Source organism: Lissotriton vulgaris, chromosome 1_1 (genome assembly GCF_964263255.1).
Source record: "Lissotriton vulgaris chromosome 1_1, aLisVul1.2, whole genome shotgun sequence".
NCBI classification, from domain to species: domain Eukaryota; kingdom Metazoa; phylum Chordata; class Amphibia; order Caudata; family Salamandridae; genus Lissotriton; species Lissotriton vulgaris.
Genome location: NC_141685.1, coordinates 1,984,692,573 through 1,984,719,084, shown reverse-complemented (window position 1 = coordinate 1,984,719,084; position 26,512 = coordinate 1,984,692,573). Strand labels below are relative to the sequence as shown.

At 42.8% G+C, this 26,512-nt stretch overlaps 1 protein-coding gene across 1 annotated transcript in view; it reads right to left on the bottom strand.

Annotated features, from left to right (window-relative positions):
• The window catches only part of LOC147751480 (cadherin-related family member 3-like), an 853,888-nt gene that overhangs the window by 477,327 nt on the left and 350,049 nt on the right, over positions 1–26,512 (bottom strand). The gene's annotated exons all lie outside the window — the stretch shown is intronic.

Genomic DNA, 26,512 nt, shown 5'->3' with positions numbered 1-26,512 from the left:
GCATGTTGCAGACTGTGATTTTAGGTCGAGCCTTCAAGACCTCTTGTATATACTTTAGTATATACTTATATACTTTAGTATATACTTATATGTATATGTACTTTGTTGGCTTTGGAGATCAGCCCTAGGACTTGCCTGCTTCCGCGTAGGGACTTTTTTTCTGTTCAACTACCTCTATTTAACACTCCTGATAGAAAACGACCAGCAGAGGTCAGTAAAATACCAGAATTGCTTTCTTCTGAGGGACTTTCTTTTTTAAATGTTTCTGGCAAATGTCTCTATTTAACTTTCTTGATAGAAAACAACCAGCACAGGTCAGTAAAATACCAGAATCACTTTAGCATTCTCTAGATTCCAGTCCGTGGAAAATGTCTTCCACAAGCACCCGTTGACAATTAAAAAAAATCAAATTGTGTACTTTCAGTGATATGATCACCGAAGGCCCTGATTTTATATTAAAAACAGAGCTGTGGACTATGCTATTTCCCGCTGAAAGGCAATATTTCTCTCCATGTATTCCCATACCTGCTTGACATGCAGTTTGGTGATTACTTTCCCTCCATGTTAAAGAACAGCAGAGGTTTCAGCACCCAGGCTAATGTGCTGCATAGCTAAATACATATAATGTTCAAAAGGCGAGAACGATTGCATTGCAAAAGCTTGTTTAGTTTGCCTCAACACTCCACAAGGAACGAGTACATTAAATTCAGGGCTTGTTTCACAACACCAGGCTTCAACAAGTTTTTTCCAGACATTATGTGAGCAAAGTCTGTTGAGCAGTTTACAAGTGGTAAATCATTTTTTTCAAAGCATGTGAAGATTCATGATGAGATTTATGAGTTCAGTATTGTGTTGGATATCAAACAAAATATGTGCCTGAAAAACGATTCCCAAATATTAACTGTTCTGTGACGTGGAGATTGTAGAGCTCAGATGAAACGACTAGCTGAGCATATGAATTGTTGGACGTGTCCCACTTTCCTCCAGTAAAATATCTCCAGGCTCGCTGTGTTCATGCACAGAAAGCTTTCTTTCGTTTACTGGTTGATATTCATTTATAAGGCCTAACTCTCTAAATAGGTTTTGCAAGACAAGATGTCAATCCGCTGCTATTCAAGAACTGAATCATGCAGTAGATATGCAGACAGAGAAGAGTTGATGTTGGGGCTCTCAAAGTGGCACCGTACATATGGAAGTTGCACTAGACAATAAGCACTGGTAAAACCAATAGGCTTGACCTTGGCAAGCTGGTGCTATGTTTCCACAGCAATATTAAAGTTACAACGGTTAGGGGTTCATTTTTTTAACCAATGGGCTTTTTCGACGTTCAACTGGGCTCCAGTAGTTTTACTGATACTTGTGACATATGGAGGTGTTAAGCTTCAAGGGTATAAAGTCAAACCTTCTACCCAGGGTTATGGTGCTTCGGGCAAGGTAAGATTTCAGGTTTCACCCCTGGCTGGAGGTGTGAAAACAAAACACTTCACATACACAACAAAGTGTATTCAGCCTCCTGCAAGGCCGTGTGCCTGTTTCCAGCCGCCAGGCACCTGTTTTTGTGATACTTATAACATTTGGAGGTGTTCAGCTTCAAGGGGATGAAGTCGAACCTTCTACCCAGGTCTAAGGAACTCCACACAGGGTAAGATTTCAGGTTTCACCCCTAGCTGGAGGTGTGATAACAAAACACTTCACATACTCAAGAAAGTGTATTTAACCCCTTTACAGTATCAGAACAAAACCTGCATATCCTTCGACCTACTTCCATCCTCCAGGCCCCAGTTTTACTGATACTTGTGACATGTGGAGGTGTTAAGCTTCAAGGGGATGAAGTCAAACCTTCTATCCAGGGTCATGGTGCTTCTCGCAGGGTCAGATTTCAGGTATCACCCCTGCCTGGAGGTGCGAAAACAAAATATTTCACATACACAACAAAGTGTATTTAACTCCTTTACAGTATCAGGACAAGGCCTGCAAGGCCTTGGACCTACTTCCAGCATCCAGGCACCAGTTTTACTGATACCTGTGACATTTGAAGGTGTTAAGCTTCAAGGGGATGCAGTCACACCTTAGACCCATGGTTAAGGAGCTCCACACAGGGTAAGATTTCAGGTTATACCCCTGGCTGGAGGTGTGAAAACAAAACACTTCACATGGTTAATAAAGTGTATTTCAACCCTTTGCAGTATTACAACAAGGCCTGCAAGCCCTTGGGCCTAATTTCAGCCTTCAGGTACCAGTTTTACTGATACTTGTGACATTTGGAGGTTTTAGGCTTTAAGGGGATGAAGTCAAACCTTCTATCCGGGCTCATGGTGCTTCGGGCAGGGTCAGATTTCAGGTATCACCCCTGCCTGGAGGTGCGAAAACAAAACATTTCACATACACAACAAAGTGTATTTAACCCCTTTACAGTTACAGGAAAAGCCCTGAAACGCATGAGCCTACTTCCACCCTCCAGGCACCAGTTTTACTGATACTTGTGACATTTGGAGGTGTTAAGATTCAAGGGGATGAAGTTGTACCTTCTACCCAGGGTTATGGAGCTCCGCACGGGGTAAGATTTCAGGTTATACCCCTGGCTGGAGGTGTAAAAACAAAACACTTCACATGGTTAATAAAGTGTATTTCAACCCTTCGTTGTATTAGAACAAGGCCTGCAAGCCCTTGGGCCTAATTTCAGCCTTCAGGCACCAGTTTTAATACTGATACTTGTGACATTTGGAGGTTTTAAGCTTCAAGGGGATGAAGTCAAACCTTCTACCCAGGGTTATGGTGCTTCGCGCAGGGTAATGTTTCAGGTATCTTCCCTGCCTGGAGGTGTGAAAAACAAACACTTCACATACACAACAACGTGTATTTAAAACCTTTACAGGTACAGGAAAAACCTGCAAGGCATTTGGGCCTTCTTCCATCATACAGACACCAGTTTTACTGATATTTTGTGACATTTGGAGTTGTTAAGCTTCAAGGGAACAAAGTTGCACCTTCTACCCAGGGTTATGGAGCTCCGCGCAGGTTAAGATTTCAGGTTTTACCCCTGGCTGGAGATGGGAAAACAAAACACTTCACATACTCAGCAAAGTCTATGAAACTCCTTTACAGTATCAGACCTAGGCCTGCAAGGCCTTGGCCCTATTTCTGGTCTCCAGGCACCAGTTTTACTGATACTTGTGACATTTGGAGGTGGTAAGCATCAAGGGTATGAAGTGGCACCCACACCCCAGGGCCATGGAGCTCGGCGCAGGGTTGGAAACCCTGGCTGGAGGTGTAAAAACAAAACACTTCACATACTCAGTAAAATGTATTTAACTCCTTTACAGTTTCAGAACAAGACCCGCCAAGCACTGGGTGTGCTTCCAGCCTCCAGGCACCAGTTTTATGGATACGTGTGACATTTGGAGGTGCTAAGCTGCAAGGAAATGAAGATGCACATTCCACACAGGGTTAGGGAACTCCGCGCAGGGTAATATTTCCGGTTTCTCCCAAGGCTGGAGGTGAGAAAACAAAACACTTCACATGCACAACAAAGTGTATTGAACCCCTTTACAGTTACAGGAAAAGGCCTGCAAGGCACCAGTTTTACTGATATTTGTGACATTTGAATGAATGAATATTGGATTTATATAACGCACATTTACCCTGAGGCCGACAGGCACCAGTTTTACTGATATTTGTGACATTTGAATGAATGAATGAATGAATGAATATTGTTTTTATATAGCGCACATCTACCCTGAGTCCTCGTAGCGCTTTTGACCGGGTGGGCGGAGAGCAGAGCAAGACCATGAATGATTAGTGGAAAAGAAAAGTTTTCAGGAGTTTGCGGAAGATCTGAATGTTAGGTTCTCTGCGAATAGCAAGGGGCAGGGAGTTCCAGAAAATATAGGCATTCCGAGAGAATGACCGTCCATCCCATCTGGCCCGGCGAACTTTCCTTACAATTGCCAAGAAGGCCGTACTAGAACGTAGATTTCTAGAAGGTTGGTAGGGGATGACCAGAGAGCAAATCATAGCGGGTCCTGATTTCCACATGGTTCTGTGGGCTAAGCACGTGGCCTTGAATCGATTTCTGGATTGAATTGGCAGCCAGTGGAGCTTCTGCAAAGCAGGTGACATTGACTGCCTTCGGGGAAGTTCCAGTAGTAGACAGGCCGCAATGTTCTGAATTACCTGAAGTTTTTTAATGGTGGCCAGTTGAGCGCCCCCAAATACAGAGCATTTCCGTAATCTAAACGGGAGAGAATAAGGGCCTGAACCATGATTGTTCGGGCTTGAAAGGGAAGCAAAGGTAAGATTTTCCTCAAATGTCTCATCAAGCTGAAACAGGTGGCGGAGAGTTTGGTGGCTAAAGCAAAGCTCACTATCCAACCACATGCCCAAGCTCTTTATCTGATCTTTGGGGATCGGCATAGTGCCCAGGCAGGTAGGCCACACCAGAGCCATGCTAAGTGATGGGGACTTACCCAGGAACATCAGTTCTGTCTTGTCCCCGTTTAGCTTGAGGTGGGATAGTGCCATCCATTCGGCTACCGCTTCTAGGCAGATGCCTAAGGTGCTAGAAGACCCCTCAGGGTGGTTTAGTGCCACCAATAGTTGGGTGTCATCTGCGTAGGTGATAATTTCGATACCAGAAGGGAGCACTATCCCAGCCAATGGCTCCATATAGGCGTTAAAAAGCGTGGGGCTCAGGGAAGAGCTCTGTGGAACCCCACAGCTAAGAGGCCGTCTGTTAAGTGAAGTGGTACCCTCCGAGACCTCAAAGAAATGGTCTTTCAAGAAGGATTGGAAGCAGGTAAACGCCAACTCTGTCACACCCAGATGCTTCAGTCTGCCAAGCAAGATATTATTATCCACAGTGTCAAAAGCGGCACTGAGATACAGCAGTATAATTACTGCAGTGCTGCCCTGGTCCAGGAGCCTCTGCGCCTCTTCTGTCACTGCCAGGATGGCTGTTTTCGTCCCAAGCTAGGGACGAAAGCCTGCCTGGGAAACATGGAGAAGGTTGTTAGACTCCAAGTAGTGAACCAGAGTGGTGTTAACATGTCTCTCTAGCAGCTTACCTAGCCAGGGAAGAAGGGAGATGTGGCGGTAGTTGGCCATGTTGGAAGTGTCCAAGTTAGGTTTCTTCAGTAATGCTCTAACTTGGGCACATTTCCACGCCAGCGGCACCTTTCCTGAAGTGATGGAGGCATTAGGAACTTTCAGGATCACTGGCTGAATAATCTCCATATCTAGCCCAAGGTGTCGTGGAGGGGCCGGATCGATGGGAGAGCAAGAAGTTACTCTTGACATTACGGTGTTCAATAATTCCTCGTCGAGCAGAGGAAATTCTGTTAAGGAGAACTGTGGATTAGACTGCATAGTCTCAGTGCATAAAGTGGTGGGATTGACCTGAGAGGGAGTGAAGGAGTGAGATATGAGCTGTATTTTTTGTTGGAAATATTCAGCCTGATTGTCACAGCGAGCTTGGGCGTCTATTGGGTTGGGGAGTTTTAGAGGGGTACTGACAAGGGATTTAGCGATCCGAAAAATCGCCCTAGGTAAGTTGGCGGCCGCACTGATCCTGCACTCATAGAATGCAGATTGCGCGGCTTTGATTTCTGCCTTATGGTTCCTGATAGCATCTCTATAAGCTTATTTCCTGCCACTTTCTGTAAGCTGTCTCCAGATACTTTCTAGTTTCCTGCATGTTTGTTTAAGACCTTAATTTGGGTGTGAACCAAGGTGCCACTCTTTGTTTTTTATTTTATATGATAGTTTATTTGGGAGAAGTGAGTCTAAAGACTTATTTATCCAGGAATTAAACCTCATATTAGCCTTTTCAGTTTCAGGATCAGAAATGGGAATGGTGGCAGTTAGTAAAGTGGACCACTGGCCTTCAGAGAGATTAGACCATTTCCTTTCTAGCCATGGAGCCGAGCTCTGTACACAGGGGGAGGCTGAGATTTCCCATTCCAGAGGGACAAGTGAGTGGTCCGTCCAAGGAAGGGAAATTGGAATACCAACTTAGAGCTTCAGATCATTGCTAAACACTGCATTAAGAAGGTGACCCTTAATATGAGTGGGGGCAAATCCCTTCTGTGCAATCTGAAGAGTGGAGAGACTGGACAGAAGGTCTATTGCCTGAGAATTAAGAGGGTCATCTAAATGAATATTTAGATCGCCGAGTACGGTAAAACTTGCCGGAGTTAAGGCTAAATCGGCGACAAGGGTTGGCAAACTATTGAGAAACTGACCCATCGGTCCTGGGGGTCGATAGAGTAACAGGCCAGAAACGGTAACCGTAGGTGATATCTGGACCTGGACCACCACTCTGCAAGGCAGCGCAGTTGTGCTTACTGGAAGCACTTGGTGGACTAGTTGGCCCCCAGCGTCCCTCAGGATTGAAGGGCAATTATTTCCCCATCTTAAAACCCGCCACAGGGCGTGTTTGCACACGTCACCTAAGGCCCCATCCCCTCCCTTCACCACTGTGTAAACGCACCCTGTGTCCATTTTAATTTGGGAGATTAACTCCCCTTGAGTTCTGACTTTCCCTAGGGTCCAAGTAGCCCACTAGGTACCTCCAGTAAGCCCCACAGAGCTGCCTTGCAGAGAGGTGTAAAAAGGGGCACGGCCTGGGCCACCTCTCTGAAACGCAGTGCAGTGGCGCTTACTTAAAGCACCTGGTGGGCTAGTTAGCCCCCAAGGGCCCTCAGGATTGAAGGGGAATTATTTCCCCAACTAAAAACGTGCCACAGGGTGTGTTTTCACAAGTTACTTCAGGCCCCATCCCCTCCCTTCACCACTGTGTAAACGCTCCCTGTGGGTGTTTTAAGTTGGGAGATAAAGTCCCCTTGAATCCTGAGTGTCCCTTGGGTCCAACTAGCAAACTAGCCCACTAGGTACCTCCAGTAAGCGCCACAGAGCTGCGTTGCAGAGAGATGTAAAAAGGGGCACTGCTGGGCCACCTCTCTGAAACACAGCGCAGTGGCGCTTACTGGAAGCACCTGGTGGGCTAGTTGGCCCCCTCTCAGGCGTGTTTTCACACTTTATCTCAGGCCTCATCCCCTCCCTTCACAACTGTGTAAATGCTCCCTATGGCCATTTTAAGTTGGGAGATCAAGTCTCCTTGAATCCTGAGTGTCCCTACGGTCAAACTAGTCCACTAGCTACCTTCAGTAAGCGTTGCTGCAGCGATGTGTAAAAAGGGGTGCACCAACTCTCTGCATCGCAGCGCAGTGTCACTTACTGGAAAGCACCTAGTGGGCTAGTTGGCCTCCAGGGGCCCTCAGGATTGAAGGTGAATTAATTACCCAACTTTAAACACGCCTCAGGGCGTGTTTGCACATGTCACCTCAGGCCCCGTCCCCTCCCTTCACCACTGTGTAAACGCGCTCTGTGTCCGTTCTAAGTTGGGAACATAAGTCCCCTTGAATCCTGAGGGTCCCTAGGGTCAAACTAGCCCACTAGGTACCTCCAGTAAGCACCACAAAGCTACGTTGCAGAGAGGTGTAAAAAGGGGCATAGTCTCTGAACACCTGTCTGCAACACAGCTCTGTGGTGCATACTGGAGGTACCTGGTGGGCTAGTTGGTCTGAAGGAACCCTCAGTGTTGAAAGGGAATTAATTCCCCAACTTACAACTTGCCATGGGGTGCATTTGCTCAAGGGGGAAGGAAGGGGGCGTGGCCTGAGGTGACATGTCTGCAAACACGCCCTGTGGCGCATTTTAAGTTGGAGAATTAATTTGTCCTCAATCCTGAGGGTCCCTGGGGGCCAACTAGCCCACGAGGTACCTCTAGTATGTGCCAGAGAGCTGCGGTGCAGAGAGGTGTTCAGAGGCCACGCCTCTTTTTACAATACTCTGCAACACACCTCGGTGGTGCTTACTGAAGGTACCTGGTGGGCTACCAGGGACTCTCAGGATTGAAGAGGTATTAATTCCTCAACTTAAAACACGCCACTGGACATGTTTGCACTCATGTCACCTCAGGCCCTGCCCTCTCCCTTCACTAGTGTGCAAACGCACCCGTGGCACATTTTAAGTTGGGAGTTTAAGTCCCTTGAATCCTGAGGGTCCCTGGGGTGCAACTAGCCCACCAGCTGCCGCTATTAAGCACCACAGAGCTGCATTGCAATTGTCGCCAAAGTTATTGGGAATAAAATGTTGCGGATTTTCTATGGAAAATAGGTCCTAACTATAACTACCTATTGGCGGCCCACACCACTGAGCTGCAAGCTTCAGACTCACTGTGAGGTATGGATAACTGCGACCCGCTGGTCTCTTTCACCGCCATGTCACCTTCGTCTGACCCGTTTTGAAGTTAGTCTCCTTTTTCAAAGGCTTGATGGTGAAATGGAAAACGCACAGTCCGAACCACAATCATCTTATTAATACTTGTTTGTGTGTCTCCTATGGGCTGGTCTGAATGAAACTGCGCAGCGAATACTGGGATTTGTAGTGCGGGGGAAATGAGTTCCCTTTGAAAGTGCGTGTAATGTCCTGCTGAACACATTAAAAGCCCGCAAATGGGCCCCAGAGGGACAAGCTTCTCCTGAATCCTGTGGAATTTCTCCTCCAATAGAGGCCGATAGTTATCAGCCTCCGAGGCCCCCTGCATTACATGAGGTGTTGCATTTTCGGCAGTTTGGCCCCCGCCTAATATTCATGCTCCAGCTAGTACCAACAACGTGAGATGCACTCGAGAAACACCACTGAGCTGCAAGCTTCAGACTCACTGTGAGGTATGGAGAACTTCGACCCGCTGATCTCTTTCACAGCCGTGTCACCTTCGCCTGACACGTTTTGAAGTTAGTCTTCTTTTTCAAAGGCTTGATGGCGAAATGGTAAACGCACAGTCCAAACCACAATCATCTTATTAATACTTGTTTGCGTGTCCCCTATGGGCTGTTTTGAATGAAACTGTGCAGCGTATACTGGGAGTTGTAGTGCGGGGGAAATGAGTTCCCTTTGAAAGTGCGTGTAATGTCCTGGTTAACACATTAAAAGCCCGCAAATGGGCCCCAGCGGGACAAGCTTCTCCTGAATCCTGAGGATTTTCTCCTCCAATAGAGGCCGATAGATATCTGCCCCTGAGGCCCCCTGCATTAGATGGGGTATTGCACTCTAGGCAGGTTGGCCCCCTGGAGTGCAACTAGCCCACAAGCTACCTCCATTAAGCACCACAGAGCTGCATTGCAATCGGAGCTAAAGTTATTGGGAATAAAATGTTCCAGATTTCCTATGGAAAATAGGTCCTAACTATACCTACCTACTGGCGACCGCGAGTAGGTTATATATATATATATATATATATATATATATATATATATATATATATATATATATATATATATATATATTACCTACTGGCGGTCGCCAGTAGGTAGTTATAGTTAGGATAATTTTCAATGTTAAATATCAACATTCTATTTTGAATAACTTTGGCGCCGGTTGACGAATCTGCCTGAAATTTTCAGGAAAATGGTCTCATGGCGGTCCGGTCCTTCCCTGAAAGTTTGGGGGGGATTCGTCAAGCGGGGGCCGAGATAAAAGGGGGGTCCCAAAACGCGTTTTCCCCATGTTAATTTCCATAGGGCGGTCGATTTCACTTTTAGCCCGAACGGCTGAATGGATTTCCACCAAACTTGGCAAAATTGTAGGGACTGGTAGCCCGATGTGCCTTTGCTATGTCTCAAGATATGTGCTCCAGTGGATTTTGAGTAATTTAGGTTCAAAAAAATATATATATCTATAGGCGCTCTCCCGTGCGCGCACGGGAGTGCGCTCCAGGCGCGACACGCGACTTGCGCGCAGGAAGCTGATTGGATCTCAGTTGTCTGTAAACATTCTAAACAGTGCGGAGCGGCCGCCATCTTGTGTCTCGGTAAAATCGAGACACAAGGGGTTTGAAAAAAAAAGGGGCAAATGACCATAAGGGGGAAGAGTAGACCCCCTCTGACCCCCTAGGTTTGATGTAGGGACTAAAATAGGGTCCTGCAGGGCATTAAAATTTTTTTTTCGTTTTGCGCGGGGGAAGCGCATGGTACGCGCACCGGAAGCACGGGGAAAATTCAGGACCATATTTATGAAGGCCCTGCGCTGTTAGTTTTGCGCTTCCTGTGCGTCAATTTTTGTGACGCACCAGCGGTGTAAAAAAATGCGCATTGTTATGCAATATTTAAAAAGTGACGCATCTATCTAGATGCGTCACTTTTTAAATATAGTGCAACGAGGTACATTTTATTACACTGCTGGTGTTATGCGTCACTTTTCTGTGCGCACTCCTTATGACATTCCAGATGTGTCATATTTAATGTATGACGAATCATGTTGCAGATACAATATGGCGCAGAGTTTTAAAAAGTGACCCATGTACCTAGATGCGTCACTTTTTAAAAATAGCGTCAGGTATAATGTATGCAGAGGGGGTGTTCTCCCGCAAAAAGCTTTGTAATAGCGACGCAGTGAAATCTTTGAGATTTCACTGCGTCAGTTTTAGGATGCTGTTGCGTCAAAATCTTGTGCCTGCTTTACAGCAGGTGTTAGACTGAGGCAAGACCTTTCATATGCTGCTTTCCCCATTTGAAAGGACACATTACTGGAGTTGCGTCACTTTTGTGACGCACTCCAGCAATGCGTTACTTGGAATGTCATAAGGAGTGCGCACAGAAAAGTGACGCATTGCACCAGTAGTGTAAAAAAATGTGTTGCGTTGCGTTATATTTAAAAAGTGAGGTATCTAGGTAGATGGGTCACTTTTTAAAATCAAGCGCCACATTATATCTGCGTGAGGTATAATGCATGCAGAGGGGGTGTTCCCCCACAAAAAGCTTTGTAATAGCGACGCAGTGAAATGTTTGAGATTTCACTGCGTCACTTTTAGGATGCTGTTGCATCCTTTAAATATAGTGCAACGAGGCACATTTTATTACACTGCTGGTGTGATGCGTCACTTTTCTGTACACAGTCCTTATGACATTCCAGATGTGTCATATTTAATGTATGACGAATCATGTTGCAAGGAGTTACAGATACGTCAGTATTTCTGACATATGTGTAAACATAAAAGTGATGCGAGGCCGGCGCAAAATTTTGACGCAATAGCATCCTAAAAGTGACGCAGGGAAATCTCATAGATTTCAGTACGTTGTTATTACCAAGCTTTTTGCGAGGGATTGCCCCCTCTGCATACATTATACCTGATGCAGATACAATATGGTGCAGAGTTTTAAAAAGTGACCCATGTACCTAGATGCGTCACTTTTTAAAAAATAGTGTCAGGTATAATGCATGCAGAGGGGGTGTTCCTTGCAAAAAGCTTGGTAATAATGACGCAGTGCGTCACTTTTAGGATGCAGTTGCGCCAAAATCTTGCGCCTGCTTCACAGCAAACCTTTCACATGGTGCTTTTTCCATGTGAAAGGACGCATTACTGGAGTTGCGTCACTTTTGTGACACACTCCTGCAATGCGTTACTTTTGTGTTTACAGATATGTCAGAAATACTGACGTATCTGTAACTCCTTGCGATATGATTCGTTATACATTAAATATGACACATCTGGAATGTCATAAGGAGTGCGTCCAGATAAGTGACGCATCGCTATTTTCACGTAGCGATGCGTCACTTTTCAGAAATGAGGCCTCCAGTTTATTCACTGTGTCATAACTTTCTTTTCTAACACTCACCTTCTTTCAGTCCTCCTACTTCACTTCCTTTCACCTCTCATACCTTTCTGTTCTTTCTTACTCATTCTCCTTTCAATTATCAATGCACTATATTTCACTTACTCTTCATTTTTTAAGATTATAGCTCTTTGATGAGAATTGGAGGTAGTTCTGAAAAGAACTTTTGGTTTTCTTCTTTTAACTGAAGAGGAACAAAAACAGGGAATAGAAACTGCTCAACAGGAGCAAAAAGAAAAGAAAAAAATTAGGGGTGGGAAGGGCAGTGATGGTTCTCTAATGCCCGAACCATGAGCAGGACACTTTGCTCCCCATAGGTGAGGAGTTGATTGCAGTATCTGCATCTGACGACCCCATGGTTGAATGCAGGTTGAATGTTTGCTACCTGCCCCTGAGATTGTTCTCTTCCAGAAGAAGTTGCTCCTCCTGTTGATGTAGAGGCCCCATCTCTGGGAACCTCCTGTGCCAGAGCCCTGACACTTTCCCGGGCAAAATTCTGGGGGTGCCTGCTCTTCACATGGCGAATCATGGTGAAGTTGCCAAAAGAGTATTTTTTTAGGGGGTTACCCCGTGACAGGACATGTTTGCAGATCCTGCACTCTACTTTTGGTGCATTCACCTTCTTCTGGCCTTCTGGAAACTTAAAAAATTTCCAGATGAAATGTTCCTTCACCTTTGGGGTAGGAGGCTCTTCATCAATGAAATCATTGGAGTCATCTTCACTGCTGGATGGTCTGGCAGCCATGATGAATCCAGGAATATGGAGCAGCAAAAAAGGCAGGTCTTTCAGTCACAAAAGTGAAAGAAGAAGTGAAGGAAATGGGTGGGGATTTCATTCATTGTAAAAAAAAACTGTTAGCAACCAATGAAAAGTGTTATTTTAGGGTCACATGACCCGACGCGCTTACGTTGCGCGCTCAGGTGCACTTCCGGGTGCGTTTACGCAGCGCGATCGTAGGCGCTTCCGGGGCGCAAACGTGGCGCGATCGTAGGCGCTTTTGCGTGCGTTTAGGCGCCGCGCACGGAGGCGCTTCCGAGGGCACGTACGTTGCGCGCCGAAGTGACGTCATCAATCTTTAATAGAAATGCATAATCATTTTCCATATTAAAAAAAACAAATTTTATTTGTATGGTACGAAATGTTTTGCATTATTATTAACTTTTCATTCATATTTTTTTTTCACGAACGACAGTTGCGCTCTGGGTGCGCTTTCAGATGAGCGCACGGAAAAGCTTACAGGAGAGCTTAGCTGAAAGCTTCCCCGAGCGCGCACCCAGAGCGCAAAAGAAAAAAATTATAAAAAAAATGAATACTTAAAAAAAAACAGCAAATTGTAAAAAAAAAAAAGGTTAGAAACTCGATATACAAAGGAATTAGCATTTAAATAACTTTGAAATTCACTGAAAAAACCATAGGTTTCACACCAGTTATAGTTAGGAATTAGCATTTAAAAAACCTATGAAATTCACTGAAAAAACCATAGGTTTCACACCAGTTATAGTTAGGAATTAGCATTTAAAAAACCTATGAAATTCACTGAAAAAACCATAGGTTTCACACCAGTTATAGTTAGGAATTAGCATTTAAAAAACCTATTAAATTCACTGAAAAAACCATAGGTTTCACACCAGTTATAGTTAGCTGGAAATTTTACTGATATAAAACCATTGAAATTCCCACGTTATAGTTAGATGGACTCACTATAACTTGCGCGTGCAATGCACTGCTGATGATGTCTTATTAAGCCAGTTAACCAATCAATTTTTAAAAACCATCCATTTAGACACTTATTTAAACATTTATTCTTCCATCAACTTTTACATATACATATATAAAATATATTTATTTTTCAGAAAGACACACATTCACTGGATGGTGTCATCAGTGATGTCATGAGTGATGTCACTGACCATGTCATGAGTGATGTAATATGTGATGTCATCAGCAGTGCATTGCACGCGCAAGTTATAGTGAGTCCATCTAACTATAACGTGGGAATTTCAATGGTTTTATATCAGTAAAATTTCCAGCTAACTATAACTGGTGTGAAACCTATGGTTTTTTCAGTGAATTTAATAGGTTTTTTAAATGCTAATTCCTAACTATAACTGGTGTGAAACCTATGGTTTTTTCAGTGAATATATATATATATATATATATATATATATATATACACTAAAAAAACCATAGGTTTCACACATGTTATAGTTAGCTGGACATTTCACTCATACAAAACCATTGAAATTCCCCCGTTATAGTTAGTTCAGCTAACTATAACTTGCGCGCCCGCAATGCACTGCTGATGACTTCACATATTACATCACTCATGACATGGTCAGTGACATCTCTCATGACATCACTGATGACATCTCAAATGACATCACTCATGACATCACTGATGACATCATCCAGTGAATATGTGTCTTTCTGAAAATTAAATATGTTTTATATATGTATATCTAAAGGTTGATGGAAGAATAAATGTGTAAATAAGTGTCTAAATGGATGGTTTTTAAAAAAAATTATTGTATAATTGACTTATTAAGTGTATTAGCGAGTAATTTTTAAAAATAAAAATATCTATATCAGTGTCTCATTGCATGGGTTGGTGACTAGCTACATGAGTGTCGATATGTGTTATTAGTTGGTTTTTAAAGTATCAGTATGAGTGTCTGTATGGTTTGGTGGGGGGTATTACTTACCGCATAGATGCATGAATGGGTGACTCACTTTTTGTATGTGTTTTGAAGACAGCATGTGTGCTGGACTGTATGGGTGGATGAGTGTGTGTATGGGTGTATTAGTGAGTGAATCACTGTCTCAATAGTATCTTTATGAGTAACTACATATGTTTTAAATTAGTATATGTAAGTATTGATGTATATGTGAGAGCGAGAGATTGTAAGAGTTCCTGTATAAATAAGTAGGTGTTTCTATAAGTGATTGTTTAAGAGAGTATGTGTACGATTCTGTAGAAGTAAGTGTAGAGGTGGGTGTATAGCTGTATGTGCAAGTAAATGGATGTTTGATAGATTATTTGCATGTGTGAGTATGTATGTGAGTAACTCTATAGATGAGTGTTGGTGTGTAATAAGATCTATAGGTGTATGAGTACATATGATGAGTGAGTACATGTATGAGTGCTTATATAGAACTGTTAGTGAATGACTGGATGTGTATGTAGATTTTGGAATTACTGAATAGGTTGTTCTAACTGAAGTTTAGTTTCTATTTTTGAATGTGTGTATCAAGGGTTATATTATGCTGAGAGGAAGTCTGCCACTCTTTCACAAGGATGATGTCATCAGTGATGTCATCAATGATGTAATTTGAGATGTCATCAGTGATGTCATGAGTGATGTCACTGACCATGTCATGAGTGATGCAACATGTGATGTCATCAGCAGTGCATTGCGGGCGCGCGAGTTATAGTTAGCTGAACTCACTATAACGGGGGAATTTCAATGGTTTTGTATGAGTGAAATGTCCAGCTAACTATAACATGTGTGAAACCTATCATTTTCTAGTGAATTTCTAAGGTTTTTTAAATGCTAATTCCTAACTATAACGTGTGTGAAACCTATGGTTTTTTCAGTGAATTTCTAAGGTTTTTTAAATGCTAATTCCGAACTATAACGTGGCTGAAACCTATGTTTTTTTCTGTGAATTTCAAAGGTTTTGTAAATGATAATTTTTAAATGTATTAATTGTTATATTTTTTATACTGATTTACTATATTATTTTAAATTATTTATTTTTAGATATTTTATTTTTTAAATGACATTACATATTTTTAATATAAATTGAAAAAAAATGTTTTTGAAAAAATAAAAATTGTAATATATATATATTTTTAACTAATATATATTTTATATTAGGCAATGATATCCTATGGAAGAAAATTCAAGTTACTGGTAAGTACAGTTAAATTTACTTTTCAGGAATAGTAGTGAGCTAGATTGGGGAATTAATTCCTCTTCAATCCTGAGGTCCCCTTTGAGCCAACTAGTCCACCAGGTACCTCCAGTATGCGCCAGGTAGCTGTGTTGCAGAGAGGTGTTCAAAGGGCACGCCCCCTTTTTACAACACTCTGCAACACAGCTCCTTGGCGCGTTACTGGAGATACCTGTTGGACTAGTTGCCCCCTAGGGGACCTCTGGATTGAACAGGAATTAATTCCCCAACTTGAAATGCGCCTCAGGGCATGTTTGCTCTCACATCACCTCACGCCCCTCCCCCTACCTTCACCACTGTGCAAACGCGCCCTATTGAGTGTTCTAAGTTGGGGGATTAAGTCCCCTTGCATACTGGGGGTCCCTGGAGGCCAACTAGCCCACCAGGAACCTCCAGTATGCGCCAGGGGGCTGCATTGCAGAGAGATGTAATGAGGCCATGCCCCTTTTTACACCTCTCTGCAACGCAGCCCACGGGCACATTTGCAGAGGAGGAACTAATTCCCCTTGCATACTGGGGGTCCCTGGGGGCCAACTAGCCCACCAGGAACCTCCAGTATGTGCCAGGGGACTGAGTTGCAGAGAGGTGTATTGAGGCCATGCCCCTTTTTACACCTCTCTCCAATGCAGCCCCCTGGCGCTTTTTCAGAGGGGGAACTAATTCCCCTTGCATACTGGAGTCCCTGGGGGCCAACTCGCCCACCAGGAGCCTCCAGTATGCACTAAGGCGCTGTGTTGCTGTGCCCCGGGGGGTGGCAGTCCCCGGGGTCCCCCCCACACTTCTTTTTTGCTATGCCCCCGGGATTTGGTTCCCCAGGGGGGTAATTTGAAAAAAAGCAGACGAGCTTTTAAAAAAAAGATTTTTGGGCCTTGGGGTCCTTGTGGGACCACCTGAGCAGGCCTAGGGGGTCAGGGCGTTTCTACCCTGCATCCTTTTTGCGTTCTACACATTTGTTTTTCTGCTTTCTTGTGCCTCTGTCTACCAAACACAAGATGGCTACAAACACTTCCTGGTTTGGAGTGTTCACAGCCAATGAGCATGGAGCTTGTGCTCGGAAAGGTACGCATGCGTACTCGTATGGTATGCGGACCTGTACGCGTACGCACGCGTACCCAGCAATTTTTCAAAAAAGAAAATAATAATTTGGGCTTTGGGGGACCCCCTGAGCAGGCCTAGAGGGTCAGGGTGTTTCTACACTGCCTCCTTTTTGCGTTATACATGTTTGTTTTTCTGCTTTCTTGTGCCTCAGTCTACCGAGGCACAAGATGGCTGCCAACACTTTCTGTTTTGGAGTGTTGACAGGCAGTTGCCAGCCAATTAGCATGCAGCTCGTGCTCGGAAAGGTACGCATACGTATGCGGACCTGTACACGGACAGTACGCGTATGCTATGCGCCTATAGATATACTTATGATTTTACTTACGATTTTCTCTGGAACTACTGAACGAATTTACACCATTTAACAAAAAGCGTGATCTGCAAACCGAACTCTACCTTTTTGCCAAATTTTTGTAATTCCGTTCAGCCTTTCGGGCTGTAGCCCTGGCTAAAGGTCCTATGAAAAATTGCATGGGGAAAACACGTTTTGGGACCCCCCTTTTTTTCTTGGCCACTGCTTAACGAATCACCCCCAAACTTTCAGGGAAGAAGCGGAGCAGGCCATTTTCTTGGAGAAATTCGCGAAGATTCATCCACCGGCGCCAAAGTTATTCCAAATAGAATGTTGCGGATTTCCTATGGAAACTAGGTCCTAACAATAACTACCTACTGGCGACCGCCAGTAGGTAATATATATATATATATTACCTACTGGCCGTCGCCAGTAGGTAGTTATAGTTAGGATTTTTTTCAATGCAAAATCTCAAAATTCTATTTGGATTAACTTTGGCGCCGGTTGACGAATCTGCCTGAAAATTTTCTCGTCGAGCTCCGGTCCTTCCCTGAACGTTTGGGGGGGATGCGTCAAGCGGGGGCCGAGATAAAAGGGGGGTCCCAAAACGTGTTTTCCCCATGTTAATTTCCATAGGGCGGTCGAACTCACTTTTAGCCCGAACGGCTGAATGGATTTACACCAAACTTGGCAAAATTGTAGGGACTGGTAGCCCGATGTGCCTTTGCTATGTCTCAAGATATGTGCTCCAGTGGATTTTGAGTAATTTAGGTTCAAAAAAATATATATATCTATAGGCGCGCCCCGGTACGCCCACCGGGGAGCGCGCCGGGCGTTCAAAGCGACTTGCGCATGGAAAGCTGATTGGCTCACGGGTGTCTGTAAACATTCGAAACAGTCCGGAGCGGCCGCCATCTTGTGTCTCGGTAGGATCGAGACACAAGAGCTGGCATAAAAAAAAGGGGGAAATGACTATAAGGGGGCAGGGAAGACCCCCCCTGACCCCCTAGGTTTGATGTGGGGGCTATAATAGGGTCCCGCGGGGCATAAAATAAAAAAAATAATTCGATTTGCGCGGGGGGCACCCGGTACGCGCACCGGGGAGCGAAGCATGGGGAAAATCCATGGCCTTATTTATGAAGGCCTTGAGACAGTTTTGCGCCGCCGGTGCGTCACTTTTTGTGACGCACCAGCGGTGTAAAAAATGCGCCTCGTTGCGCCATATTTAAAAATTGACGCATCTAGGTAGATGCGTCACTTTTTAAACCCCTGCGCCACATTATACCTGTGTAAGGTATAATGTATGCAGAGGGGGCGTTCCCCCGCAAAAAAGCCTTGTAATAGTGACGCAGTGAAATCTATGAGATTTCACTGCATCACTTTTAGGACGCTGTTGCGTCAAAATCTTGCGCCTGCCTCACAGCAGGCGTAAGACTTATGCAAGCCCTTTCTCATGGGGCTTTCCGCATGTGAAAGGACGCATTACTGGAGTTGCGTCACTTTTGTGACACACTCCAGCAATGCGTCACTTTTGCGCTTACAGATACGTCAGAAATACTGACGTATCTGTAACTCCTTGCGACATGATGCGTCATACATTAAATATTACGCATCAGGAATGTCGTAAGGAGCGCGCACTGAAAAGTGACGCATCGCTGATTTCACGCAGGGATTGCGTCACTTTTCATAAATGAGGCCCCCAGTTTATTCACTGTGTCACCTCTACGACCCTTTCTTGCGTCAATACGTCCCTTTTGCATACATTACACCTGACGTAGGTATAATGTGGCGCAGGGGCTAACAAAGTGAAACATCTACCTAGATGCGTCACTTTGTAAATATGACTGAATAAGGTGCATTATTTACAGCACTGGTGCGTCACACAAAGTGATGCACCGGTGGCGTTAAAGTGAAGCAAGGCCTCATAAATGAGGCCTTTAGTCTTCTACTCATGTGTCATATTAACTTTATGATGTATTATGTTGGAAGTTCTTACAGATACGTCAGAATTTCAGACGTATCTGTAAGCGCAAAAGTGATGTATTGCTGGAGTGTGTCTCAAAAATGATGCAACTCCAGCAATGCATCCTTTCACAAGGGGCCAGGCCCCACATGAAAGGGCCTGCACGTCTGCTGTGAAACAGGCGTAATATTTGGACGCAACAGCGTCATAAAAGTGACGCAGTGATATCTCATAGATTTCACTGCGTCACCTCTACGACCCTTTCTTGCGTCAATACGTCCCTTTTGCATACATTAGACCTGACGTAGGAATAATGTGGTGCAGGGGCTTACAAAGTGACGCATCTACCTAGATGCGCCACTTTGTAAATATGATTGAATAAGGTGCATTTTTTACTGTACTGATGCGTCACAAAAAGTGACACTCTGGTGGCGTTAAAGTGACGCATGGCTTCATAAACGAGGCCTTCAGTCTTCAACTCCAGCAATGCATCTTTTCTTACCCTTCCACACCTTTTCAACATTTTCTTTGAATATCCACATTCCCCATATTCACTCTTCTTCTCCTTACTTTCCTTCACAACACTCACCTTCTTTCAGTCCCCCTACTTCACAGCCTTTCTCCTCTCATACCTTTCTGTTCTTTCTTACTCATTTTCCTTTCCATTATCAATGCACTCCATTTCACTTACTCTTTCTCATTTTTTTAAGAATATAGCTCTTTGATGAGAATTGGAGGTAGTTCTGAAAAGAACTTTTTTTTTCTTTTTTTTAAGAACAGAAACAAAAACAGGGAATGTTTGATCGCAGTATCTGCATTTCAGGACAGCATTGTTGAAAGCAGGTTAAATATTTGGAACGAGCTCCTGCGATCGCCCCCTCCCAGAAGTAATTGCTCCTCCGGTGGATGTAGAGGCCCCATCACTGGGAACCTCTTGTGCCAGAGCTTTCCCGGGCAAAATTCTGGGGGTGCCTCCTCTCCACATGCCGTATCATTGTAAAGTTCCCAAAAGAATATTTCTTTTTGGGGTCACCCCGTGACAGAACTTGTTTGCAGATCCTGCACTCCACTTTTTGAGCATTCACCTTTTTCTGGTTAGGTGGTATTGAAAAAAAATCCCAAATGAAATGCTCCTTCACCTTTGGCTGAGGAGGCTCTTCATCGATGAATTCAGGCTCTTCATCACTGCTGGATTCTCCGGCAGCCATGGTAAACCAAGAAAGATCCAAGAGCAAAAAACAGGTCTTTCAGTCACAAAAGTGAAAGAAGAAGTGAAGGAAATGGGTGGGGATTTCATTCTTTGTAAAAACAACTGTTAGCAACCAATGAAAAGTGTTATTTTAAGGTGACATGACTTGACGCGGTTATGCTGCGCGCACTGGAGCGCCGGCGGGTGCGCATACGCGGCGCAAATGTAGGCGCTTCCCAGGGCGCTTACGCGGCGCGCCGAAGTGACGTTTTGATAGTTTCACGGAAATGCAAAATCATTTTCATTTCCTTATTAAAAAAAACAGCTTTTATATGTATGGTACTAAATGTCTTGCGTTATTATTTACTTTTTATTCATATTTTTTTCACAAACGAAAGTAGCGCTCTGGGTGCGCTTTCCAGAGACCTTACCGGAGCGCGCACCCAGAGCGCCCCAGGAAAAAATGATAAAAAAAATAATAATAATAATATTTAATACTTACACAAAACAGCAAATTAAAAAAAAAATCATAGGTTAGAAACTCGATATAGAAAGGAATTAGCATTTAAAAAACCTATTACATTCACTGAAAAAAACCATAGGTTTTACACCAGTTATAGTTAGCTGGAAATTTTACTGACATAAAACCATTGAAATTCCCACTTTATAGTTAGTTGGACTCACTATAACTTGCGCGCCTGCAATGCACTGCTGATGGCGTCACATATTACATCACTCATGACATGGTCAGTGACATCACTCATGACATCACTGATGACACCATCCTTGTGACAGAGTGACAGACCTCCTTTCAGTGTAATGTCAGCCTTGAAACACATATTCAAAAATAGAAATTAACATTTTCAAAAAAATAGAGATACCCATACCAGTTACAACAAACAATCCAGTAATTCCACCATCTATATACACATCCACTCATTCACCAACAGTTCTATATAGTCACTCATACATATACTCACTCATTATATGTAGTGATACACCTATACATCCTGTTACACACCGACAGTCATCCAAAAGTTACTCACACATATATTCACACATGCAAAAAAACTATTGAACATCCATTTATTTGCATATACAGCTATACACACACTACCACTTTACTTCTAAGGAAACTTACACATACTTACTCTCTTAAACAATCACTTATAGAAACACATACTTATTTAAACAGGAACTCTTACAATCTCTCACTCTCACATATACTCACTTATATATATCAATACTCACATATACTAGATTAAAACATATGTTGTTACTGAAAAAGACAATAGTGAGACAGTCGTTTACTCACTAACATACACATATACACACTCATCCATCCATACAGTCCTGTACATATGCTGTCTTCAAAACACATACAAACAGTGAGTCAGCCACCAACCCATACAGCCACTTATACACAAAGTGAAACACTGATACTTACATTTCAATATTTAAAAGTTACTTGCTAATATATGTATTCATTAAGATACACTTAATAAGCCAGTTAACAAAAAAACATCCATTTACACACTTATTTAACCATTTATTCTTCCATCGTCCTTTACAAATACATATATAAAATATATATGTTTTTTAGAAAGACACACATTCACTGGATGGTGTCATCAGTGATGTCATGAGTGATGTAATATGTGACGTCATCAGCAGTGCATTGCTGGTGCGCAAGTTATAGTGAGTCCAACTAACTATAACGTGGGAATTTCTATGGTTTTATGTCAGTAAAATTTCCAGCTAACTATAACTGGTGTGAAACCTATGGTTTTTTCAGTGAATATATATATATGTATATATATTCATTGAAAAAACCATAGGTTTCACACATGTTATAGATAGCTGGACATTTCACTCATACAAAACCTTGCTGATGACGTCACATATTACATCACTCATGACATGGTCAGTAACATCACTCATGACATCACTCATGACATCTCAAATAACATCACTCATGAGATCACTCATGACATCATCTAGTGAATGTGTGTCTTTCTGAAAAAAATAAATATTTTTTATATATGTATATCTAAAGGTCGATAGAAGAATAAGTGTCTAAATGGATGTTTTTTTGTAAAAATGATTGCATAACTGACTTATTAGGTGTATTTTAGGGAATACATATATTAGAGAGTAATATTTAAATATATAAATATCTGTGTCAGTGTCTCACTTTGTCTATAAGTGGCTGCATGGGTTGGCGAGTAGCTACATGAGTGTCTATATGGATTATTAGTTGTTTTTTTGAGTATCAGTATGAGTGTCTGTATGGTTTGGTGGGGGTATTACTTAGCGCATAAATGCATTAATGAGTGACTCACTGTTTGTAAGTGTTTTGAAAACAGCATGTGTGCAGTACTGTATGGGTGGATAAGTGTGTTTATGGGTGTGTTAGAGAGTGAATGACTGTCTCAATAGTATCTTTATGAGTAACTACATATGTTTTAATCTAGTATATGTGAGTATTGATGTTTATAAGTGATTATATGTGAGAGTGAGAGATTGGAAGAGTTCCTGTATAAATAAGTATATGTTTCTATAAGTGATTGTTTAAGAGAGTAAGTTTGTGTATGTTTCTGTAAAAGTAAGTGTAGTGGTGTGTGTATAGCTGTATATGCAAATAAATGTATGTGAGTAACTCTATGGATGAGTGTCGGTGTGTAACAGGATGTATAGATGTGTGAGTACATATGATGAGTGAGTACATGTATGAGTGACCATATAGAACTGTTGGTGAATGAGTGGATGTGTATGTAGATGGTGGAATTACTGAGTAGGTTGTTATAACTGGTATTGGTATCTCCATTGTTTTGAAAATGTTAGTTTCTATTATTGACTGTGTGTATCAAAGGTTATATTACGCTGAGAGGAGGTCTGCCACTCTTTCACAAGGATGATGTCATCAGTGATGTCATTTGAGATGTCATCAGTGATGTCATGAGTGATGACACTGACCATGTCATGAGTGATGTAATATGTGACGTCATCAGCAGTGGATTGCGGGCCCGCGAGTTATAGTTAGCTGAACTAACAATAACAGGAGAATTTCAAAGGTGTTGTATGAGTGAAATGTCCAGCTAACTATAACATGTGTGAAACCTATGGTGTTTTCAATTAATTTGCAAGGTTTTTTAAATGCTAATTCCTAACTATAACGTGTGTGAAACCTATCGTTTTTTCAGTGATTATATATATATATATATATATGCACTGGAAAACTAAACACCCACTTCCCTTACAAAGAAGTGGAAAGTTTGAATGTCTGCAGCCTTTCTTATTTTTCACCTTATTCATCTTCCGCTTAATCAGCACATAATTCACACATACACACACCTAATTGCTGCCTTTCTTGGCTGGGGTTATCAATTATTCTTCTTTAATTCAAATTCAAAGTGCAGGCCCTTTATTCAGCCTTCTTGGTAACTACTACCCGTGAATGGCAGTGGGTAATTTGCAACTTGCGTCCTTTCTTGCATCCTTTCTACCGCACACTGTGTGTACTTTGTGCCCTTTGTGCACTAGCTTGCTTCCTTAGATGTGGAACTCGTTTCTCTTGCTGCCACTGCGGAACCTAACACCCTATCTGTGTAATGAGCTGGAAATCCAAAGATCCACTTCACTGACAAGGCAGTGGGTAGTTTGTGCGTCCCCAGCCTTTCTTATTTTTCACCTTTTTCATCTTCCACTCGATCAACACATCTACCACACATACACAAAACTACTTGCTGCATACCTTAGCTGTGATTATCAACTATTCTTCTATTTCATATTCCTATTCAAAGTGCAGGCCTTTATCGAGCCTTTTTATTGTAACAAATACCCCGGCCGAAGGCACTGTGAAATTTGCACACTTGCTCCATTTCTTGGCTGGGGTTATCATTATTCTTCAATTTCATATTCTGATTCAAACTCAAAGCCCTTTATCGAGCCTTTTTGTTGTAACTACTGTTGCAGGGATCCTGCTCCTACACAGAACTGTGCATAAAGACTTAAGACCTCAGTGAATTACGGTGTTCCAAAACCCACCTTAGTACCCAAACCCGATAACAGACTAGCAATCAGTGACTCATTAGTTCTTCGTCCTATAGCAAAAACACCAATGACTAGTCAACTCAGAAAATGCGACTTAGATTACCTCAAGTAAGGTGGATAACAAGAGCACTCTTTCGTTATAGTCTTACACCAGTCCAAAACAAGGAGAAAATAAAGACACGTGCAAGTTTGAAATGTTTATTTCTAAAGCCGTAATCTCATGCGCAGTACTTTAGATAATACATGCAAACATATTATCAGAAACAAGGTTGTCAGCATTGTTACTATTCCATAAAATACAAAGGGAGAAAGCAATTTATAATGCTAAAGGGAAACAGATTTAAAATATACCTAGATTTCACCCTCCCTACCTAGCAGGTTAGTTTATAACTACAGAAGGTCTCATAGGATTACATGGGCGGCACCATACCTCTGGTACTCAGCAGTAGTGGATCACATTGAGTTCTGCATGAACTGTCAGGATACGAATGTTCTCCAACTGTGTGTAATCATGCCTGCACAGTGCATTATTAAACGCGCCGATATCAGAGGTGGCCACAGATGCATATGTGTTATGGCTCGATCGTGCGAGGATCATTCCGAATAACAGACACAGTGTCCAAGATAACCTTGATGTTCCAATGCTCTAACAATTCGCACTATACTAGCGAGGCAGTCTGCAAATGTAGCATAACAAATTATTCTCATGTGAAGCATAATACTCAGCCTTCTCTAAACAATATCATAAGTGTGTGTCGTGTGCAAAGCTGAGCAGGAAACAAAAATGGCGTTTAAGCTTCCAATAAACCCATGCTAACTTAACACGGTGTGAGTGCAAGGCTCAGCCCCACAACACCCTTCCTTGATCGATGCACGTGATATAAACGTGGGCGAATTACAAACGCAGAGTCCAAGCCTGAAAGGCAGAGTCAAGTTCAAATTTGCAAAAAAAAATTATTCGCTGTTTGATAGAAAGCAGCAACTAAATAATAAAGAATAGGTAGAAAAATCAAAAATTCTTATTCCAACAGCGTATAAGCACAGTATGTAGCAATAGCCTCCAAGAGGAAGTCATTGTTCTCATCTGAAAACATTTCAGCCATCCAATTCAATAGAGGGAATGAACGTACATGTTCCTCAACGACCGGAGCCTCTATCACCATCCGAGGAAAACTCGTGGTCATCTTCAATGTAACTGCGTGCCAAGAAGTCACGCGCAGCTGCAAAAACATTCCAACGTCCCATTATTCCATGTATCGCTGCTAAGGCCATAATCCCACCGCCAGAACAGAGCAAGTCATGAACCACTAAGGGGCGCATCAGCTGGTCATAGTCCATGTTGGGAGACACCGTACTGCAGAGATACAAATCCAGGGCCCAGTCGAAATCTCAGCTCAGGCAATGGAAGACAGGTTGAACGCATGTGAAAAAGGAAAATCGAAACGATAATCCATAAGCTGCACTCAATGTAGCCAGAGGCAGCGCTCCGTAATAACTAAGCATTCAGTTGCGGAGCAGAAACAGCCGAGAAATATTGTCGTGGGTTGCAGGATGTGCATCCATATTTAAGTAAACAAATGAATAGAAGCACACCGGCAACTAATGCGAGTATTAAGGGGAATCTACCAAAGATGCTGGAAAAAATCGAATGAAAAAATGCAGAGAAGACACCAAATATAGTTTGAAAAGAAGTCACAAGGCCACTGCTTATTACTTAAAAAAAGTAAGTTAACCCTGTAGTCGAGGATGCATTAAAGATAGTCTGAATTAACTCCCCAAAATGCAGGGGCACATCTGTGTTTAATAAAGCATGCACTTCTGTGCGGGTGTTTGCTACATGAAGGACAAATGTTTCTATAGCAGATGTAAGAGCAACCTCTTTTTGAGACAGTAGCGTTCTTATACGGCTCATTTGGTTGACTCTGCTTTCAAGGTCAGAATCGACGGCCAGATGGGAACATCCAGCTTCCCATGCAGAGGAGTAAACACAACTTTTTTATAGCAAACCACACGCTCAGTTAACGTAATCATGTAAGCGATGCCTGCTAACATCGCACAACAATCTGCATTATTTCAAAGTAAATAACTCCCATTTGCCAGTAAACTGAACGTTGGTATGATAGCAGGTGTCGGAGTGCCTTTCAAAACTCAGGCCAAATTAGGCGCATCTTGATTACAAGAGCCATGCAATTGTATGTGTCTAAAAATTAAGGAGTGATCTGGTGCTATTGTGCAATCCTCGCCATTCAGATAAACTTCTTTTCCCTCCCTCAGGCACCTATATGTAAAT